The sequence below is a fragment of the Pelodiscus sinensis genome, chromosome 1 (genome assembly GCF_052426305.1).
Source record: "Pelodiscus sinensis isolate ZL-2025 chromosome 1, ASM5242630v1, whole genome shotgun sequence".
Classification (NCBI taxonomy): Eukaryota; Metazoa; Chordata; order Testudines; family Trionychidae; genus Pelodiscus; species Pelodiscus sinensis.
In genome coordinates, this window is record NC_143052.1 from 39,739,654 (window position 1) to 39,758,626 (window position 18,973).

At 42.4% G+C, this 18,973-nt stretch overlaps 1 protein-coding gene across 11 annotated transcripts in view; it reads right to left on the reverse strand.

Annotated features, from left to right (window-relative positions):
- The window catches only part of PLXNB2 (plexin B2), a 351,000-nt gene that overhangs the window by 239,837 nt on the left and 92,190 nt on the right, over window positions 1-18,973 (reverse strand). For 5 of the 11 annotated variants that reach the window (XM_006122609.5, XM_075928258.2, XM_006122607.5 and 2 more), the window contains one exon: window positions 3,239-3,434. The exons of 1 other annotated variant lie outside the window; for it this stretch is intronic. The gene's annotated coding sequence lies outside the window, so the exon portion shown is untranslated. The remainder of the gene's footprint in view (window positions 1-3,238; window positions 3,435-18,973) is intronic. 5 more of the 11 variants (XM_006122610.5, XM_006122612.5, XM_075928308.2 and 2 more) reach the window with 1 other exon arrangement.

The window sequence follows — 18,973 nt, forward strand, 5'->3', positions numbered from 1 at the left end:
GGAAACTAACAGAGGTTGCTTCTATGGTCTGATTGTATTATGTATATAGCCTGTACATTAAAAAAGGGAGAGAGGCAAAGGGAACCATGTCTCTCCCTTTGAAATATACAAGCGCTGCAGGTGGCTCTTGTACATTTCAAAGGGAGAGGAGCAGTGGGATAGTGAGCAACCCCTTTGTTGACTAATCAATTAGCGGATTAATTGAAATTCAACATCCTTACAGAAAACCAGACTGTATGACCTAAGAACTAAAATATATATGGAGGTCTTGCACTTTATGTTGTAATTTACACAAATGCAATGTGGCTATAATATGACATTTTATATGCACTTTACACGGGTGAAAATAACTGCACAACACTTAAAGCATTGGAAAAAAAATCAACCCTCTAAACGAATTTCTTTCTTCTTTGAGCATTTTCTACTGCGAAGAACGAGAACGGTTAATATTCACATTTATTATCCTATAGATTCTTTATAGTAATGAGCCAGATAGTCTGACTATTCAGACTACTGACTAGGGATTTTTATTGCTTAACATTTTATTACAAAGCACAGGAATGCTCATCTCTCCTCACAAGGAAAAGGCCTCAGTTGAGCTCAGTTGAGGCTTCTGAAAAAAATATCAGAATAACCTCTTCAGTCTAAAAATTATGTGAAACATGCATGCTAATTCAGGTAATGGTCTAATTTTTTTAAAAAGTGAGTGATTGCAATGGCTAACCTTCAATCTGACGTAATGTTTTCTATGCGTAAAGTCTACTTCTGTAATCAGAGGAAACAGGAAGTGATCACGCAATGAAATTAATAGGCAGTGGGTTTAAAAACAAACAGGGAGGTACTTCTTCACATACCACATAGTCAACCTGTGCAACTCGTTGCTAGGGGATGTTATGAAGGTTAAAACTAACTGGATTTTTAAAAAATAATTATATAAGTTTGTGGAGGATAGGTCTACCAATGGCTATTAGCCAAGATCAGGAATGCAACCCTCCAAACCAGGTGTCCCCAAGCCTCTGACTGCCTGGTATTGGTACTGGACAATCAGGAATGGATCACTTGATGATTATCTGTTCTGTTCATTCCTTTTGAAGCACCTGGCATTGGCCACTGTTGGAAGACAGGATACCAGAATACATGGACCACTTATCTGACCCAGTATGACCATTCTTATATTCTTCGCAGATGTGTCAACACATCTGGAAAAGAGCATCTCATTTTGTTCTAGACTACTATTCCCAGAGAGACAAGATAAAAATTAAGGGTCCACAAAAATCATAAAGTGTGGAGCCATAAGTGAGCTAGAACACAGTACTACTAAGAAAACAGGAAGATCTGTCACTTTGGACCAATATAAAATTAGCACAGGAAGTGAGAAGAATCTCTTACCGGACACAATACTAGAAAGAAACTTTTAGCTTCAGAGGATGTAATTACCCTAGCTAGAACTCAACTACGACCTGAAGGTCAATACTCCCCACTCTGACAGCAGAAAACAACAGAATCTTTCATGGCCATGAAATAGATTTGATATCTATTATTTTACCTAGTACTGTGACAAGTAGTGGCTTAACACTAAGCACTTCAGTTCACTAGTTTCTGACTTTAAAACAAGAGTATTAACATTTTTTGCTGTTTAAAAAAACATGCAGTTTTACTAACATAAAAAAATTAGATGAGATGCCCATAAAACTGTTTTAGAATATAAGTCACAGCATGCAGCATTTTAAAAAATATTACAAGAAAATGAATCATGTATTAACATATACACACAAATAGTGGGTACTCTAAAACTCTTTCCTACACTTACAAAAAAAAAAAATCACACATCTGATGATTTTTTATAATCAGTTTAATACATGTACAATTTACTCTGCATTTTGTTGTGTTAGTGTTTTTCAAGTTAATGCATGAGATATTTAAGAGTCTCTCTTTGTAAACAAAAGGCTTGGCCTGTTACCTTTGGGAAAGTACTATTTATGGACAATTATTACAGTTAAGAAGAGATCAACATTTGAGCTATACAACCTCATATTTCTCTCACGTTGATGCAAAACCTGAAGCATCACTCCAGAAGTCAGAACTTGCTGGAATGGTCAAAATGTTTGGCAGGCTCTCCTTGCATGGTTTCAAGTCAGTTTGCAAGTAAAAGATTTACTCGTGTGAAATCTATTAATCTCAACAGTAATCTTATGTCTCCTAAAGTATTCCTCAATGACCAGTCTGCAGCCTGGCACCAGTTCCTGAGATCTCCCACACGCAGTTTAGGATGGCAGCAAGCCAGTCCATGGTAAGGATAAGGACTATTTTAAGATACTTCTCAATGAAGCAAACTCACAATTATATGGAAAGACTGCACTCTCTCCTATGAGTCCTGCCAATCCAGTGTTCAATATGAGCAAGCTTGATAGAAGAACAATATTCAAGCTATGTCTTCACCTCCTAGGGTGACAGTCATAACGCCACATCCGGAGTCATATTATCTGTTTAAGTCCATTACAGGTGACTCAGAATGCAAGCACAGAAAAACAGAACTCACACACCAACACTTTAGTAGGTTGAGCATGCTGCTGATGTTGGCACAAACTTATCCCAGCAATACATTCCCTCCAAAAATGGATTTATGGGTATTGGAAGCATCACCATTTATTTGTTTTTTAAACACTACCCATGCAAAAATCAACACAAGTTTTATCCTCATTAATAGCAGTAAAAATTTATTGTGAGCTTCAGTACCATTTGAAAGTTTTGGTAGATAGGAATGAATACCAACTGTAGATGTTGAACCTCTCTAGTCCAGCACCTTCAGGACCTGACCAGTATCAACCAGAGAATTCGGTGGATCCCAGGAGGTCAATATTGTCTAGCAGCATTACCAACACTTCCGCTCCTTACTGGGCTCTTAGAAGACATTTACAAGTAAATTATAGCTAACGTAACAGCACAGAACAGAGAGAGCTAAGACTAGCGACTGTAAACAAACTTTATGTAACCACAGGAAAGTCGGTCACAACCATGATATCCAGCTAACTAAAGTCATGCTGGACCACAGATATTGCCAGTCCAGGGAGGTTCAACCTGTGTTATCCTTTGATCACTAGCTGAGCATTAGAGGGGAGAATAGAACAGACTGAAATGGGGGAAATGTACTTTCTAGTTTGCTTAGGAAAAAAAGATGAGTCCTTATTTTATACAAGTTAACAAGAAACTTACCATACTATTAAAAATGTTTGCTTACCTGAAAATAAAATTTGTCCGAAAATATATGCACACCACCACACCGCGTAGAATATGATAATATGCTCCTGCTGGGAATAAGGAAGGAGATAGGAAGGTGTAAGTATTTTGCCTTTTTGAAAGTTTTTCAGCTGAACTCCGATGAACCAAATCAAGCCCTGGAAACAAGTCTTGGTCTGGCTTTGTGATCAGCCTACCTGTAAGAGGGGGAAAAAAGACCACTTAGCCTCTCGCAACATAGATATGAGGAGACATTTCGGGGTCAGACATCTAAATACACTAAAAAGAGACAATTTAACTGATTAAATTTTTGTTTTGTTTTCTGCTTAAATAACCCAACCCACCATATATTCAAAGCAGTCATTGTTAATGTTGATACTAGTAGGTCATGAATGTGATTTTTTTTAAAGATGGACACTTTTCCCTTTTAGCTTTGTTAGATCTGTGTATTTATGATGGGTAGAACTTTTAGAATAGAAAAGGACTGAAGTTTTCTATATATCCATAGAACAAGAAAGTTTCCCCAACAGCATCTGTCAATCTGGAAGCATCCTTTCTAAGGACAAGAGTGTAATAGTTATCAGAGAGATCATGCAAAATTACTATTTTACCCCAGTGTGCAATACAGATTAGGGATGTTAGATATTGGGTATTTTAGTAATCATGTAGCTGCAACAATTTTTAACAGTTACACGGTTACTAAAATACTCCCTAGGGCGGGGCTGGCAGCCAGTGCATGCTCCAGGTTCCAATCCCGTGGAACCCCCTGCCACCTTGCACTGCAGCACAGGGTGACAGGCAGAGCTGGTCTGAGAGGGCAGACAGTTTAGAGGCAGAGATAGCAGCATAGGGGCAAGAGGCAGCACCATGGAGCTGGTGCTCACGGTCTCTCCCTGAGCAGTGGCTCCCACCTGCTCCTGCCCCCCCACCTGCCCCTGTGGGAGGCAGTGAGAGAAGGGGGCAGACTGCTCTACAGCAGCCAGCACATGTGGGGAGCAGGATTTAAGCCAGCTCTCACCTGTCCTCCCATTGCTGCCTCTCATACAGAGGCAGCAAGGGGGGAAGGGGTCACATATTGTCATTTGAATTTACTGATAAGCCCAGGCTTATTTGTTAATTGTTTAAACAGATATACACTAACATCCCGAATACAGATTTTGTATATGAAGTTGAGTATCAGAGGGGTAGCCGTGTTAGTCTGAATCTGCACACCTTTAGAGCCCCAACCAGGGTTGTTCTATCTTTTACCCAAGATCCACAAACCTGGAAATCCCGGACGCCCCATCATCTCGGGCATTGGCACTCTTACTGAAGGACTGTCTGGCTATGTGGACTCTCTGCTCAGACCCTACGCCACCAGCACTCCCAGTTACCTTCGTGACACTACGGATTTCCTGAGAAAACTACAATGCATAGGTGATCTTCCAGAAAACACCATCCTAGCCACCATGGATGTAGAGGCTCTCTACACTAACATCCCACATGCAGATGGAGTACAAGCTGTCAGGAACAGTATTCCTGATGATGCCACAGCACAACTGGTGGCTGAACTCTGTGAATTTATCCTCACACACAACTATTTCAGATTTGGTGACAACATATACCTCCAGACCAGTGGCACTGCTATGGGCACCCGCATGGCCCCACAATACGCCAACATTTTTATGTCTGACCTGGAACAACGCTTCCTCAGCTCTCGTCCACTTACACCCCTTCTCTACCTACGCTACATCGATGACATCTTCATCATCTGGACCCATGGGAAGGAGACTCTGGAAGAATTTCACCATGATTTCAACAGCTTCCACCCCACCATCAACCTCAGCATGGACCAATCTACACGGGAGGTCCATTTCCTGGACACCACGATACAAATAAGTGACGGTCATATCAATACCACCCTATACAGAAAACCTACCGACCGCTATACTTACCTGCATGCCTCCAGTTTCCATCCCGGACACACCACACGATCCATTGTTTACAGCCAAGCACTGAGGTACAACCGCATATGCTCCAACCCCTCAGACAGAGACCTACACCTACAAGACCTTCAACAAGCATTCTGTAAACTGCGATACCCACACGAGGAAGTGAGGAGACAGATTGACAGAGCCAGACGTGTACCCAGAAGCCTCCTGCTACGGGACAAGCCCAAGAAAGAAACCAACAGAACACCACTGGCCATCACCTATAGTCCCCAGCTAAAACCTCTCCAACGCATCATTAGCGATCTTCAGCCCATCCTGGACAATGATCCCTCGCTCTCACAGGCCTTGGGAGGTAGGCCGGTCCTTGCCCACAGACAACCCGCCAACCTGAAGCATATTCTCACCAGCAACTACACACCGCACCATAATAACTCGAACTCAGGAACCAATCCTTGCAACAAACCTCGGTGCCAACTCTGCCCACATATATACACCAGCAACACCATCACAGGACCTAACCAGATCAGCCATACTGTCACTGGTACATTCTCCTGCACATCCACCAACGTAATATATGCCATCATGTGCCAACAATGCCCCACTGCTATATACATCGGCCAAACAGGACAGTCCCTACGTAAAAGAATCAATGGACACAAATCTGATATTAGGAATGGCAACATACAAAAACCTGTAGGGGAACACTTCAATCTTCCTGGACACACAATTGCAGATCTAAAAGTAGCCATCCTGCAGCAAAAAAACTTCAGGACCAGACTTCAAAGAGAAACTGCTGAGCTACAGTTCATCTTTAAGTTTGACACAATCAACTCTGGATTAAACAAAGACTGTGAATGGCTTGCTAACTACAAAAGCAGCTTCTATTCTCTTGGAATTCACACCTCCAGATCAGCTGCTAGAAGTGGGCCTCATCCTCCTTGATTGGATCACCTCATCATCTCCAGCCTGATCCTGGCCTGCATATTTATTCCTGCCTCTGGAAATTTCTACTACATGCATCTGACGAAGTGGGTCTTTGCCCACGAAAGCTTATGCTCCTACACTTCAGTTAGTCTATAAGGTGCCACAGGACTCCTCGTCGCTTTTATATGAAGTTGGACGCAGATCACCAATTCCTTGTAGATGGTAATGACTTTTGGGTCATAACTAATCGGGGTTGTTTTTGAATCATAACCTAACTGTAGAGATCTGTTTATAATTGCTATTTCCTTGAGTCATCTTATAAACCACCTCTTTTCTAATCATTTTTACAACATAAAACTGTACTATTTATGTGAGCTGAATTCAGGATTAATAAAATAAAAATAAATAAAAAATTAGATGGGCCAATATTTTCCAGAATGGATACCTTATTAAGTGGCCTCATTTTCAAAATCAATAAGAACCTAAGCACTTTCAACTAACTTCAGGAACTACCTTATAAGCTCTGATTTTTTCAAGATCCATGAACTTCCTCAACTTCCATTTATAGACTCCAAGACAGAGCTACAAGGAACATTTAGGAGTCATTAATTCCTGCCCCCCAAGCTTTGGTAGACCAAAGATATCTGCATTCCTGGCAGGTGTCTGCTCACTCATTTCTTAATACACGTCAATTAACCAAGATTCCAGCCACTCTTGGAAACCTATCCCAGAGCTTAACTGCCTACATAGTTTGAAAGTTATAAGTTTTCCAATATCCAGCCGAAGTCTCCCTTGCAACAGATAAACCCTTTATGTCTTGTCCAACCTTCAGCAAGACATTATCACCAACTGGAGGAGAAAGTGAGTAAGCAAAATGGTTGACAGAATGTGTCCCAATGTGGTTTTCATTCCAATTAAAAAATATGGCTAAATGCATTCCCTACCTTTTAAAATTAAGTGCCAGCAATGTAGGGAAAACAAGAACTCTTCCCATAATATGTCTGCATATCACTGAGGAAATAAATTTCAACTAGAAGGGTTTCCACAATGTGGTGCAGGAAAAATATTTCCTTCAGAAATCATGAAAAAAATATTTTGAAATTTTATTTAAATTTGAGGAATATAGAATGGCTTATTAAATGCTCCTTACTACAGAGTCAGATGCTCTATTAAAATTAATTTTATCTTAATCTCTTTGAGAGTATAAAAATAAAAGCCATGTCTTTGTGTAACATTTGTTCTGTCTATAAAGCACTAAGGGGAAAAAAGACTAAACTAGAACAATTACAGATGTATACAAACTTTTTCCCATATCCACTGCCACTTTTTACTCCGTGCATTTTCCTCCAGCATGGGTTCTCACAGGAAACTTGCACATCAAGAGTTCTAGTTAAATCTAAGGCCACTGTTATTCTTGGCCTTAAAAGCAACATATAAATAGTTCTCAACATATCAAGCTGAATGATTTTAATGAGCGAATGGAGAATTAACTGAAGACTAAATGAAGGGAAAACATTCTAGCTCCTTGCATAGGTAACCTCCAGGAAGAATTTGAAACTTATTACTGTGTCATGGCATTATAAAACTTGCTAGTAGTTGATGTACAAAATGAACAACTATTTTCTTAGCAACTCTTATAATGGTCTGTAACCCTTAATCAGGGTGCATTATTACATTAAAATAAAATAAAAATCCATCTCTCTTAGTTCTCAGATCATATACAGCTGTCACACCAAAGGCTTAAAGGAAACTGAATCAGTGATGAAAGCAAGGGGTGAGAAGCAAGAAAGTTCTCTCAGTAATGCTTCTATTCCACTATGTGCCAAGACAAAGGGCAAAAGGCTCCGGGGTCACTCTCAAACCTACATAATGGCACACAGAAAGCTAACGAGTCATTGAGCTTTGCCCCAGCTTGATATTTTACACAAACTGAATTATTAAACTGTTCTTTGGCAGGTTTATTAAGCACTTAAAAGCCTCCTTTCTGAAGAGACACTCAGAAAATAAAGGCCTTCCTGAACCCTTTTTGCAGTCCTTAGACAACTAATATATTTATGCTTGATTAAGAAAAGCATATGAAGAGTTTGTGAAGTGCAGACAGAACCTCTAAGTACCTCTCTTTTTTATTCCACCCTCCCCACTTTTACTGCAAGTGTCTCAAATGTGTCTCGTATTCGAGATGTGAAGAAAAAAATGCACATTCACTCCTTCACCTTCTAATCTACTTATGTTGTGCTTACTCTGTTCAGGAGCATTGATACTACATAGGGGGGAAAGGACAGACATGTTAGAGCTACAGAAAGAGCTGATTTTGTCCCATCTCAAACTAACAGAATCTATTACACATTCTTACTGGTCTTCGGTTACACAGTTTTCTAGGTTCATATGGACAATTCAGCTTATTCGCAGACTGGTCCAATACAGATATTTTATAGCATCCAATTCTGTAACTAGAAATGTTTGTAGGTTGAATGTTAATTAGAAACAGTTGCAGAGATTCAGAAGTTTGATGACAGACTATCCTAGAAAGATTTTAATAACCTGTACGCTTTTACTCAGATGGCTATTACCCAATGTTCAGTAAATTAATTGTAACTTTTTAAAATCATCTTTAAATATCAGACAAGAAAAGTCTCAAAATGGGTAACTGCTACAAGCAGTTCCACTATTATGTATTTTCTGCACAAAAATTCACAGGTAAAGGTTAAACTAGGGATGTTAAATTGCAGGTAGTTGACTAATCAAACAGTTGGTGCATTTTGCATCGACTATTCGATAGGGCATTTCTCCTTTGAAGTGCCCTAAACTTTAAAGGCGAAAGTGCTATGTGGAGCCCGGGGTCAGCTGTGGACTCCCCACTGACCCTGGGCTCCGTGTGGCACTGCTACTTTGATCAGTCCCTACCTGATCCCAGGCTCTTGGGGGTGCTGTCACTTCGAAGCACCACAGAAGCCCCGAGTCAGGCTCCTCTCAGCATTTCAAAGTGGCAGTGTCGTGTGGAGCTCAGAATCAGATGGGGGTTCCCCAGCTGATCCCAGGCTCCTTGCAGTGCTGCCACTTTGAAACGCTACCGCAAGAGCCTGACGCTGGGCTCCCATGATGGTGTTTCAAAGTGTCAGCGCTGAGTGGAGCCTTGAGTTCTGGCCCCAGGCTCCATGTGGTGCTACTGCTTCAAAATACCCCTTTATTTCTCCCTCCCTACTTGCTGCCTCTTTGATAAGAGGCAGCAAAAGGAGGGGAGGTGACTAGTCAACAAGCTTGTGGACTATCCAATAAGCATTGGCTTATCCAACAGTCAACTAGTCTTTCACATCCCTAGGTTGAACCTCTGAAATCCAGCCTTCTCTGGTCCAGCAACATTCGTGATCCAGCAGAAGCAGTGTTCCCTCTAAGCTGCTAGGTAGCACAGCTTCCCAGGTGATTAATCAGTCCCGCCCAGTCAGGGGCTCAGGGCTCCATGCACCGGGCTGACTGGGTGGGGCTGATTAATCACCTGTGCTACCTAGCAGCTTAGAGGAAACACTGGGCAGGAGCACAGATGTGCTGGATCAGAGAGCTCGGGCCAGTGGGGCCCACAAGCCCCATGCTGGGGAGCCCTGTCTGGGCAGGGCAGTAGTGAGGCAGACAGCAGCAAAACCAGAGCAGCTGGCAAGCCCCGCTCCCAGGGATTCTTGGTCCGGTGGGGGAGAAGCAGGGCCACGGCGGCTGGGGAGCTCCATCCCCGAGGAGCCCCAGTGGGCCAGAGCCCAAGTCCAAGCCCTGCAGGCTGGAGCCCAGTAGCATCAGGGCCAGAGCAGAGCCAGCCGCAAGGAGGGGGAGTGTCCTTGGACGCTGGTGGCAGAGGACCTCCCCTGATCTGGCAAATTCCCTCATTCAGAACAGGTCAGGTCTGGAGGATGCTGGAGAAGGGAGGTTCAATCTGTATGGGAGCTCCTAAATGAATCCATTATAATGCTATACTTGCAGTAAAAAGAATTATGTGGAAAATAAATAGGAAGCTGGCAAATAGCTGTTCATGTCACATCAAGTCAACATGAGCTAATAATCCCTGCTTGCTTGCTTTCCTTGAGAAAAAGAAAGAAGGCTCTATACTGGTGTTAATTTTCAAGGCCTGAACCTACAACCCTGCAGCCTTAATTAGATGATCAAGTAACAGGCAAATTGAAAAAAAAATCCATGCGATAAAATAACAATCAATCAAGGGAAATAAGAACTATTACAACTGACAACCATTTTCACCCATGCTGATTTTTTTCCTTTTAATTATACAAAGCTGGCTTGTAGAGGCAACAAAACCTATCAGAGATGACTGCAACATGTTAGACCAGTTCTCTCCTATAATTCCAGCTGGGTCGGTAAAAGTCATTGACATGCCAGCCCCTATGACATTTTACAATCAATTGACAGCATTTACAAAGCAGAAAAAAATATCATTAACACAGAGTACTCTGAAAAGAGATTCTGCCTTCTTTCCGTGTGGTCTGGTGTGTGCTCTCGGATATAAACAAAGCTCAAACGTGAAACAACTTAATAAGCCAAAATTCAGTAGGTACTAGTTTCTGGCATCTAGCTCTCTATTCCATTTGCATACAAACACACTGGATTTGCTACTCTCTCATGGCTACAGCAAGTCATCATGAGTCAGGAATAAGGAAACAGCCATAACTTATAGTTAAGTTCCCAAGTGAAACACACAGAAAAGTGATAAGACAAAATGACTATCACTCATAGGCAAACATTTTTCATAAACTGATCACTCCATATCGGATCTCTCTGTCCATGTCCTCAAAGGAAACCCACAGAAAAGATGGGCTTGGTAATATAAATTCATAAGTCTGCCAGACTTTCGAACCACGGACTAAACAGACACATTGGTTTTAAGGGTCATTACAATTTGTAATCCACTTCATTTTAAGTGCTCTCTGATAGCATGTGCAAACCCCTTATGCTGAACAATCTACCCAAACTTCCATTTAACTCAGACATTCTGGTTACCTTCCTCAGACCTGAAGAGCGTCATGAAACCCAAAAGTTTATTTACTGCTTCCACGAGCAGATATTGGTCCAATAAAAAAAAAAAAAATAGCTGCCCTACCTTCTCTCTCCAGAAACAACTCACTTAATTTTTAGACTGTCTACACTACAAATCTAAATTGACTTAAGTTATATTGACATTTAGTCTCTGCTGTAATTTTATCGCTATTGCATATCCATACTGTGCTCCTTGTTTCAGCAAAGTACAGGCAGTCCCCGACTTACGTCGGATCCGCAGTTACGAACGGGGCTTTTCTCGCCCCGGAGGACGGGAGCGGAGGGACGCCCAGATGTGCCGCGGTCCGCCGCCCCCGTCCTCCAGAGAGAGAAAAGCTGCTCCCCGTCTCCCTGGTCTGCAGGGAGACAGGGAGCAAAGCCTTGGAGCATGCCTGCAGCGGGACAGCCCGGGCGCGCCTGGGCTGTCCCGCTGCGGGCATGCTCCAAGGCTTTGCTCCCAGTCTCCCTGCAGACCAGGGAGACGGGGAGCAAAGCCTTGGAGCACGCCAGCAGTGGGACAGCCGCGGCGTGCCTGGTCTGTCCCACTGCCCACGTGCTCTGAAGCTTTGCTCCGCGTCTCCCAGGTCAGCAGACCAGGGAGATGGAGCAAAGCCGTGGAGGACTTGGGCGGTCCCGTCACCCCGTCTCCCTGGTCTCCTGGGGGGGGGGGGAGGGTGCAGCTAGCGCCCCCCCCCCCCCAGCAGACCAGGCTTTTCTTGCCTACCCCTGGGGTAGAGCAGCTGGGGGCTGCCGGGTTGGTCCCGCAGCACCGCTCTGAACCAACCCGGCAGCACCCCAGCTGCTCTGCCCCAGGCGTCCTGATTCAGCCGCTGCTGGTCAGTTTCAGCAGCGGCTGAATCAGGACGCCTGGAGCAGAGCAGCTGGGGTGCTGCTGGGTTGCTCCAGTAGCGCCGAGGAGCCGCGATACTGGAGCAACCCAGCAGCACCCCAGCTGCTCTGCCCCAGGCGTCCCCAAGTTAGCCGCTGCTGAAACTGACCAGCGGCTGACTACAGGAAGCCCGAGGCAGAGTTGCTCTGCCCCAGGCTTCCTGGAATCAGCTGCTGATCAGTTTCAGCAGCAGCTGACTTGGGGACGCCTGGGTTTCTTAAGTTGAATCTGTATGTAAGTCAGAACTGGCGTCCAGATTCAGCCGCGGTTGAAACTGATCAGTTTCAGCAGCGGCTGCCGCCAGTTCCGACTTACATACAGATTCAACTTAAGAACAAACCTACAGTCCCTATCTTGTATGTAACCCGGGGACTGCCTGTACAGCCACAGTAGCAGCTCTTGCATTGACAGAACAGTGCACCATGGATCTATCCCACTGTAAAATTGGCTGAAAGGGTTCTTGAGAAGGCTTTGCAAAGCCACATGCACACTGTGCAGACTCAGTATCACATGATGCAGGTTTTCAGTCCCATCATTGCATGTGTATCCTACTAGGTTTCCAGCTGCTTTTCAAGTGCCCCAGTAATCTGCAAACCAGCCATCTGTGTCAGATAACATGGATGCTGCACTGCTCTTCAGTACTGCACTGTGAGTTATGAACTAAGGCTACAGGAAGAGCTCAGAGAAGGGGGGGTTATCCACCACCCTGACCTCATCCCCATAGAAGTGCAAATCTTCAGCTCCATAACGGAGGTGCTGTCATAGCCCTTCCCCTGCATTACCCGAGGAAGTTCCTGCAACTGGGACACAGCTGTAGCAGCACAGCCTCCTCTCCTTACAAATCCAGGAGATCCATCATCTCCTCATGCACTCCAGCAGGAGTGTGTTTGCTGGGTGAAGTCAGCATGCTCAACCGGGCAGTTGCTGTCATGATTATGAGGGTTAGCCAGCAGCCTGGGGATTAAGGGGTTAACTACACCTAGCCAGGTGGAGTGACCAATAGGAATGTAGGTGGGATTTTTCAAACTGGGACAAAGGAATTTGGGTTTGTTCCTTTATCCCCTTTGTCTCTCTGGGAGAGTCCTCTGCAGCTACGGAGAGGGACAAGCATGTGTCTCTCTCTCCAAGACACCATTCTTCATTTTCTGTAAGTAGGGTAAAGTTTAGGTAGTTTCGTTAGGTTTTATTGTTTTATGGATTGGGTATGGGATCTGAGATCTGGCACTGTTTAAAAGATGTTTTGGCTTTTCTTTGTAACTAAGTTCTAGGCCCATGGAGTTTCTCCATGAGTATATTTTGTTACCTCCCTACCTAGTCATTATGTTTGCAACAGGAATATTGTTGTAATAATAAAAGTTCTTTCTTTTCTTTTTATTAACCTGGCATTGGTTAATGGTGTGCCCTGATTTTTATTTTAGGGGGGAGATTTCCCAAATGATCTTTCCCCTGGTTTCTTTAGCAACATTTGGGTGGTGGCAGCGGAAGCTTTATTCCCAAGATCTAGGTTTTTAACATCTTGGGGGAAGTTTTATACCAAAGCCTGGTAGATAAGGCTTTGGGGTCACTTGCTGGCCCCCACTTCTGCATTTATCATGCCAGAGTGGGGAAGGAGCCATGACAGTTGCTATGAGAGTTCTCCAAAAAGAGCAAACAGGAAATCCAAGTTCTAAACTTCCCAGGTCTTTAGTATGGGAGGAACGTTTACCTGTGTACCTAGCTGCTAAGCAGCTGACTTCAAAACTATCAACAGAGCGGTCATGCTCAGCACTGAGGAATACCTGCTGGAGGCCACTTAGGGGGACATTAAAAATAGGTTCTGGACATCCAACACTCCGGTCATCTGAAGAAGTGGGCTGTGCCCACGAAAGTTCATGATACCATCTACATGTTTTATTAGTCTTTAAAGTGCTACCAGACTATTTGTTGTTTTTTAAGTTTTTCCTGTTACAAACTAACTTGGTGACCCCTCTGAAACAAGATTAAAAAATACAGTGTTTGCACTGACATTGCCTTGTTTTAACTACATCACCCCAAGCTCTATGCCTCTCATCAAGATGAGTTTATGATATGAGAGTGGCAGGGAAGTTACAACAGCAGGAGGTGCATTGCCATGTGTACGCCACCATAGTTAGGTCACCATAAACTACCTTATATTGACAAAACTGTGATGTATAGATATAGCCCTCCAGTCCCTTGGAAGTACAAGTCTTTCAATTCTCCCTACTCTTAAGTGATAGGTTGTTGGTAATTTGCTGGTCATTTATGTGTCCCCTCCAGCCTTCAGGTTAACTACCAGCAGCAAATGAAAGAACATGGGTCTGCAACTGTGTGGAAAGCGTGCCTCCGTTTACACTGCATATTGCATAACTCTTCTGTAAATATTAGGTCCTGAGCACAAGAACAAAAAGTACGTTGGGATCAGAATGTTCTCTTTTTGAAGCAATTCTGCATTATTAGCTTTGTTTTGTTTTAAAATCTGCATGCTTCTAGGTGCCAATAGAGGGGGGACAAGAAGGAAAACTTTAGTTTTCTTGAATATCAGCTGCTGCCCTCTGAATACACATTGTGGGTTGAGGGGGTAGGGAAGAGACCCTTTGTAAAATAACACCTTTTAAACAGCTCACAAGCCCTTTATGAATTACAAGCTGCCAATGTGTTGGATGAATATAGCAGCTGGGAAGCAGACAGCTCTCTCCTCATTCAAAGGTTTGAAGCAATCATTCAGAATTAATATAGGACCTCAGAGGATATGGCGATATCTAGCTTAAAATCTTATAAAAATCAGTATTTCAGCCAACAAGATTTTTGGACCTAAAAGCTCTTTCATACTTCCAACTCCCTAATTCAAATCATCAAGAGAACATCACAGAAGCTGAATGCCATACTGTATAGTGTTTGTGTCAAATACAGCCGCTGCACAAGCTTCAATTTTCACTAATCATCATCATTGGAAAAGAAAAAAAATAATTATATATTTGTTAGAAAAGAACTATTTCCAGACATTTCGCATAAGCAGGAGAATAGTCACAAACAGCTTCTTGGCTCAGTGGGTACAGCTAGCGAGTGGTAAATGAGGGTGTTGCAGAGAGGCCACAGTCTTCAGAAAAAGAAGGTGGAGGAGAGGGCTAAGAGAGGCACCCCGTTGGCTTCGGATTTATGCAGCCACACTGATATCAGTCGAGAAGTAGGTGATCATTATGCAGGCCCAGCTGCAGGGGTGTGCATTGTTGTCTAAAAAAATTAGAAGGCTAGCAGTGAAATATAAAGGGGACATGGCCATGAGTGAAAACCCACTTGGGTTCTCCTCTCCTCAGGGCTAAAGATGAAGTCTAATCTCTCTGGCATATTCCCTGGCTGCAGTTCAAGTGCACCCTACCCACAAGCTCTCACTCTCAATGCCTACAGAAAAGAGATAACACAGACCTTTATTGATTAACAGTATAAAGCACTAAGATTCATGTTTAAAAATGTTTAGATGCAGAATTAGACCATCTGCTGTTTATTTCCCCCTGAAAACTATGCTCATTTGAAAATAACATTCATGCTAAATATATTACTGTGCAGAAAAGGCATTTCAACCTCCTCCATCATTTGCAGATATTTTAATTGTGGGAGTTGTTTCCTTTTGGATTCTTTGCATGCTGGTGGTGACCTCATCACCGCTGTCATAACGTGCTTAAGGTTGGGACCTTTCCAAGAGCACAGCTACACACCAGATCTAAAGTCAAAATAAGTTACACAACTTGAGTTACATCCACTGTGTAGCTTAAATTGAAATAGCTTATTTTGGCTTTTGATGCTGTCTACATAACAGGAAGTCTGAGGTAGAGTAACCTTCCTCTGACTTCCCTTTCTCCTTTAAAATGAGGATTACAGGAGTCAGAGTAAGAACTCCTCCAGCTCAACATTATTTTGACATCATGTCGAAATATCTGCTTGTAGCGTAGACACTATGTTATTTCGGGATAACGTCAGTTATTCTGAAATAACAATGCCCTGTAGACAAAGCCCCAGAGTCTAATCTCTCTTTGGAATTATCTCATAGACTAACCTGCTGAAGATTGTCAGTTATGATGAACACCTTCTTTGTGTAAGTATTTAGAAAGAAATCCCTTATGGTCATATAGGGTGAAGAAGGAGATGCCAAAAATATTAGGCTTGGACCTACTGCTCGTAAATTATGAGTCTTGGTTATCAGGTAACTTGAAGACTTTTCACTATTACATAGCAAAACAGCTAAGAACTGTGTCTAAGAAAAAGTCAGTCAAGGCCTGCATAACTTCTGGTCTCAGTTTAGGATGGTTTTTCCCTTTATTTATGCAGGCCAAGAAATTGAATCCCTCAAATGTTTCTTTACTACACTTGTTAATGAAAACAAAGCTGAGTCAGATGGCTGGCTCTTGCTGGGGTGAATCAGCCATAAGGCATGGGGAGAGGACAGGGAAGAAAAGGGAAGCAGCAGTCTTTCAAAAGGCTGTCACAAGCCCTTTGTTAAAACTCACGCCACCAAAATGAAAGGGAAGCTCAGGGTGATTTCTTTTTTGTTTTGCCCCTATTGGAATTCACTCGTGCTCTGGACGCTACTACTGAGTCAGCCTGGGTAGAGAGATTTAGCCCTAGAATTCACCGAATTACTTCTCCTGAGCTTTGCTTTGGAACACACAAGATTGCACCAAATGGCAAGTATTTTAAAAATATTCCACTGGGGGCTGATAACCTCAAGCTTTCATCTCAAATTATACAAGTTGATCTCTATGCTATCAATATACTTTGGATTCTTTGCCAAAAATAAAAACAAATATTGGCCAAGTTAGCTAGCATGCTGAATGCAAACTCATTTGTCCAATTGGGATTTCCTTCAGTGTCTGCTTCCTGGATATGGTTATGAGAATTGTTTTTGTTTACAGGGAAAGGGAACAATTCAAAAGTGCCTCACTGCAGCTCTCTGCCAAAAAACGATTCCCCTCGCCTCCACACCCACATACACAGCTTATCACTGGATAACGGGAAAAAATGTTTGAGGGAGCCCTTGTTAAGACAATGGCAGCACATTACAGTAGGTTTAGCAAATTAGTTTCAAAAAAGCAGATTTGACTTTCAATTTTCTCTCAGTTACATTATCTTTAAAGTTCCAGGGAGATTTGCTCTATGCAAGCATCATGAAGCTTCAGATTAAGCAGCACTGACCCAGATTCCCCAGTGTCTGGTACCTTGTCTAATCATTTTGCACCTGTACTAAGAAAACTGAAGGGTCATCAGACAGAAATGGAAACAGAAAAAGCTGAGAATTTTTAACCAACAAGAATAAACTGCCAGATTGCTGACAAGCCACCAGAAATTTAAAGGCACCACAGTTACCTTTGTTCCCCTCCAAGGGAAGGCAAGGACAAGCAGAACACATTCAATAACAATGCTGGAAATATTTCAGATATATTTTATAGAAAAGAAAAAAGCAAAATTATCTAAATTTGAAAACAACAGTTTTTGGTTAATTTAAAATTCAATTTAAGTTTAAAATCATTAATGTAATAGAAGCATAGGACACTAGAACTGGAAGGGACCTCAAGAGGTTATCAAATCCAGTCCCCTGCCCTCATGTCCCAGCACTGTCTAGATCATCCCTGATAGACATCTGTCTAACCTGATCTTAAATATCTCCAGAGATGGAGATTCTACAACCTCCATAGGCAATTTATTCCAGTGTTTAAACACCCTGATAGTTAGGAAGTTTTTCCTAATGTTCTACCTAAGCTTTCCTTGCTGCAATTTAAGTTCACTGCTTCCTGTTCTATCATCAGAGGTAAAAGAGAATATTTGTTCTCCCTCCTCATTGTAATACCCTTTAGGTACTTGAAATTTGCTATCATGTCCCCTTTGCAGTCTTCTTTTGCAAAATAAACAAACCTAATTTTTTTCAGTCTTCCCTCATAAGTCAAGTTTTCCAGGCCTTTTATAATTGTTGTTTTTCTCTGGAACTTCTCCAATTTCTCCACAACTTTCCTGAAATGTGGTGCCCAGAATTGGACAAAACTCTCCAGTACAGTAGGCCTAATCAGTGCAGAGTAGTGCAGAAGAATTTCTTCTCCTGTCTTGCTCACAATACTCCTGTTAATGCATCCCAGAATGTTTGTTATACTGTTAATTCACATTTAGCTTGTGGTCTACTCAGACCTATTGTATGAAATGGGGGAATAAAAACCCTTTGTACCATGGATTGTAAATTAAAATCATAGACAGGTCTGGTCTGTCAAATGTGACAATCCTAATACTATAAAACCATACTCTGAGCACTTCCTTTAGAAGATCTAACTATGAGACTCAAGTGAACTATGCTAGGAAAAGTTAAATTTGCTGTGACCTAAGGCATCATATAAAGCAGATGTTACTGTAAGAACATAAGAATGTCAATAGTGGGTCAAACCAAAGGTCCATCTAGCCTAGTATGCGGTCTTCCGCTATTAGCCAATGCCGGATGCCTCAGACGGAGTAAACATAACAGGCAATCATCAAATGATCCCTCTTCTGTCATACATTTCCAGACAGAGGCTACACACACAAGTCCTACCCATCCTGACTAAAAGCCATTGATGAACCTAACCTTCATGAATTTACCTCGCACTTTTTTGAACCCTGTTAAAATCCTAGTCTTCACAACATCCTGTGGCAAGGAGTTCCACAGGTTGATTGTGTGCTTCATGAAGAAAAACTTCCCTTTGTTTTAAACCTGCTACCTATTAATTTCATTTGGTGACCCCTAATTGTTATATTATGGGAACAAGTAAATAACTGTTCCTTATTCACCAGTCATGATTTTATGGACCTCTATCATATCCCCCCTTAGTCTCCTCTTTTCTAGCTGAAAAGTCCAAGTCTTTTTAATCTCTCTCCATATGGAACCCCTTCCAAAACCCATAATCCTTGTATTGCCCTTTTCTGAACCTTTTCCAATGCCAGAAAAGGA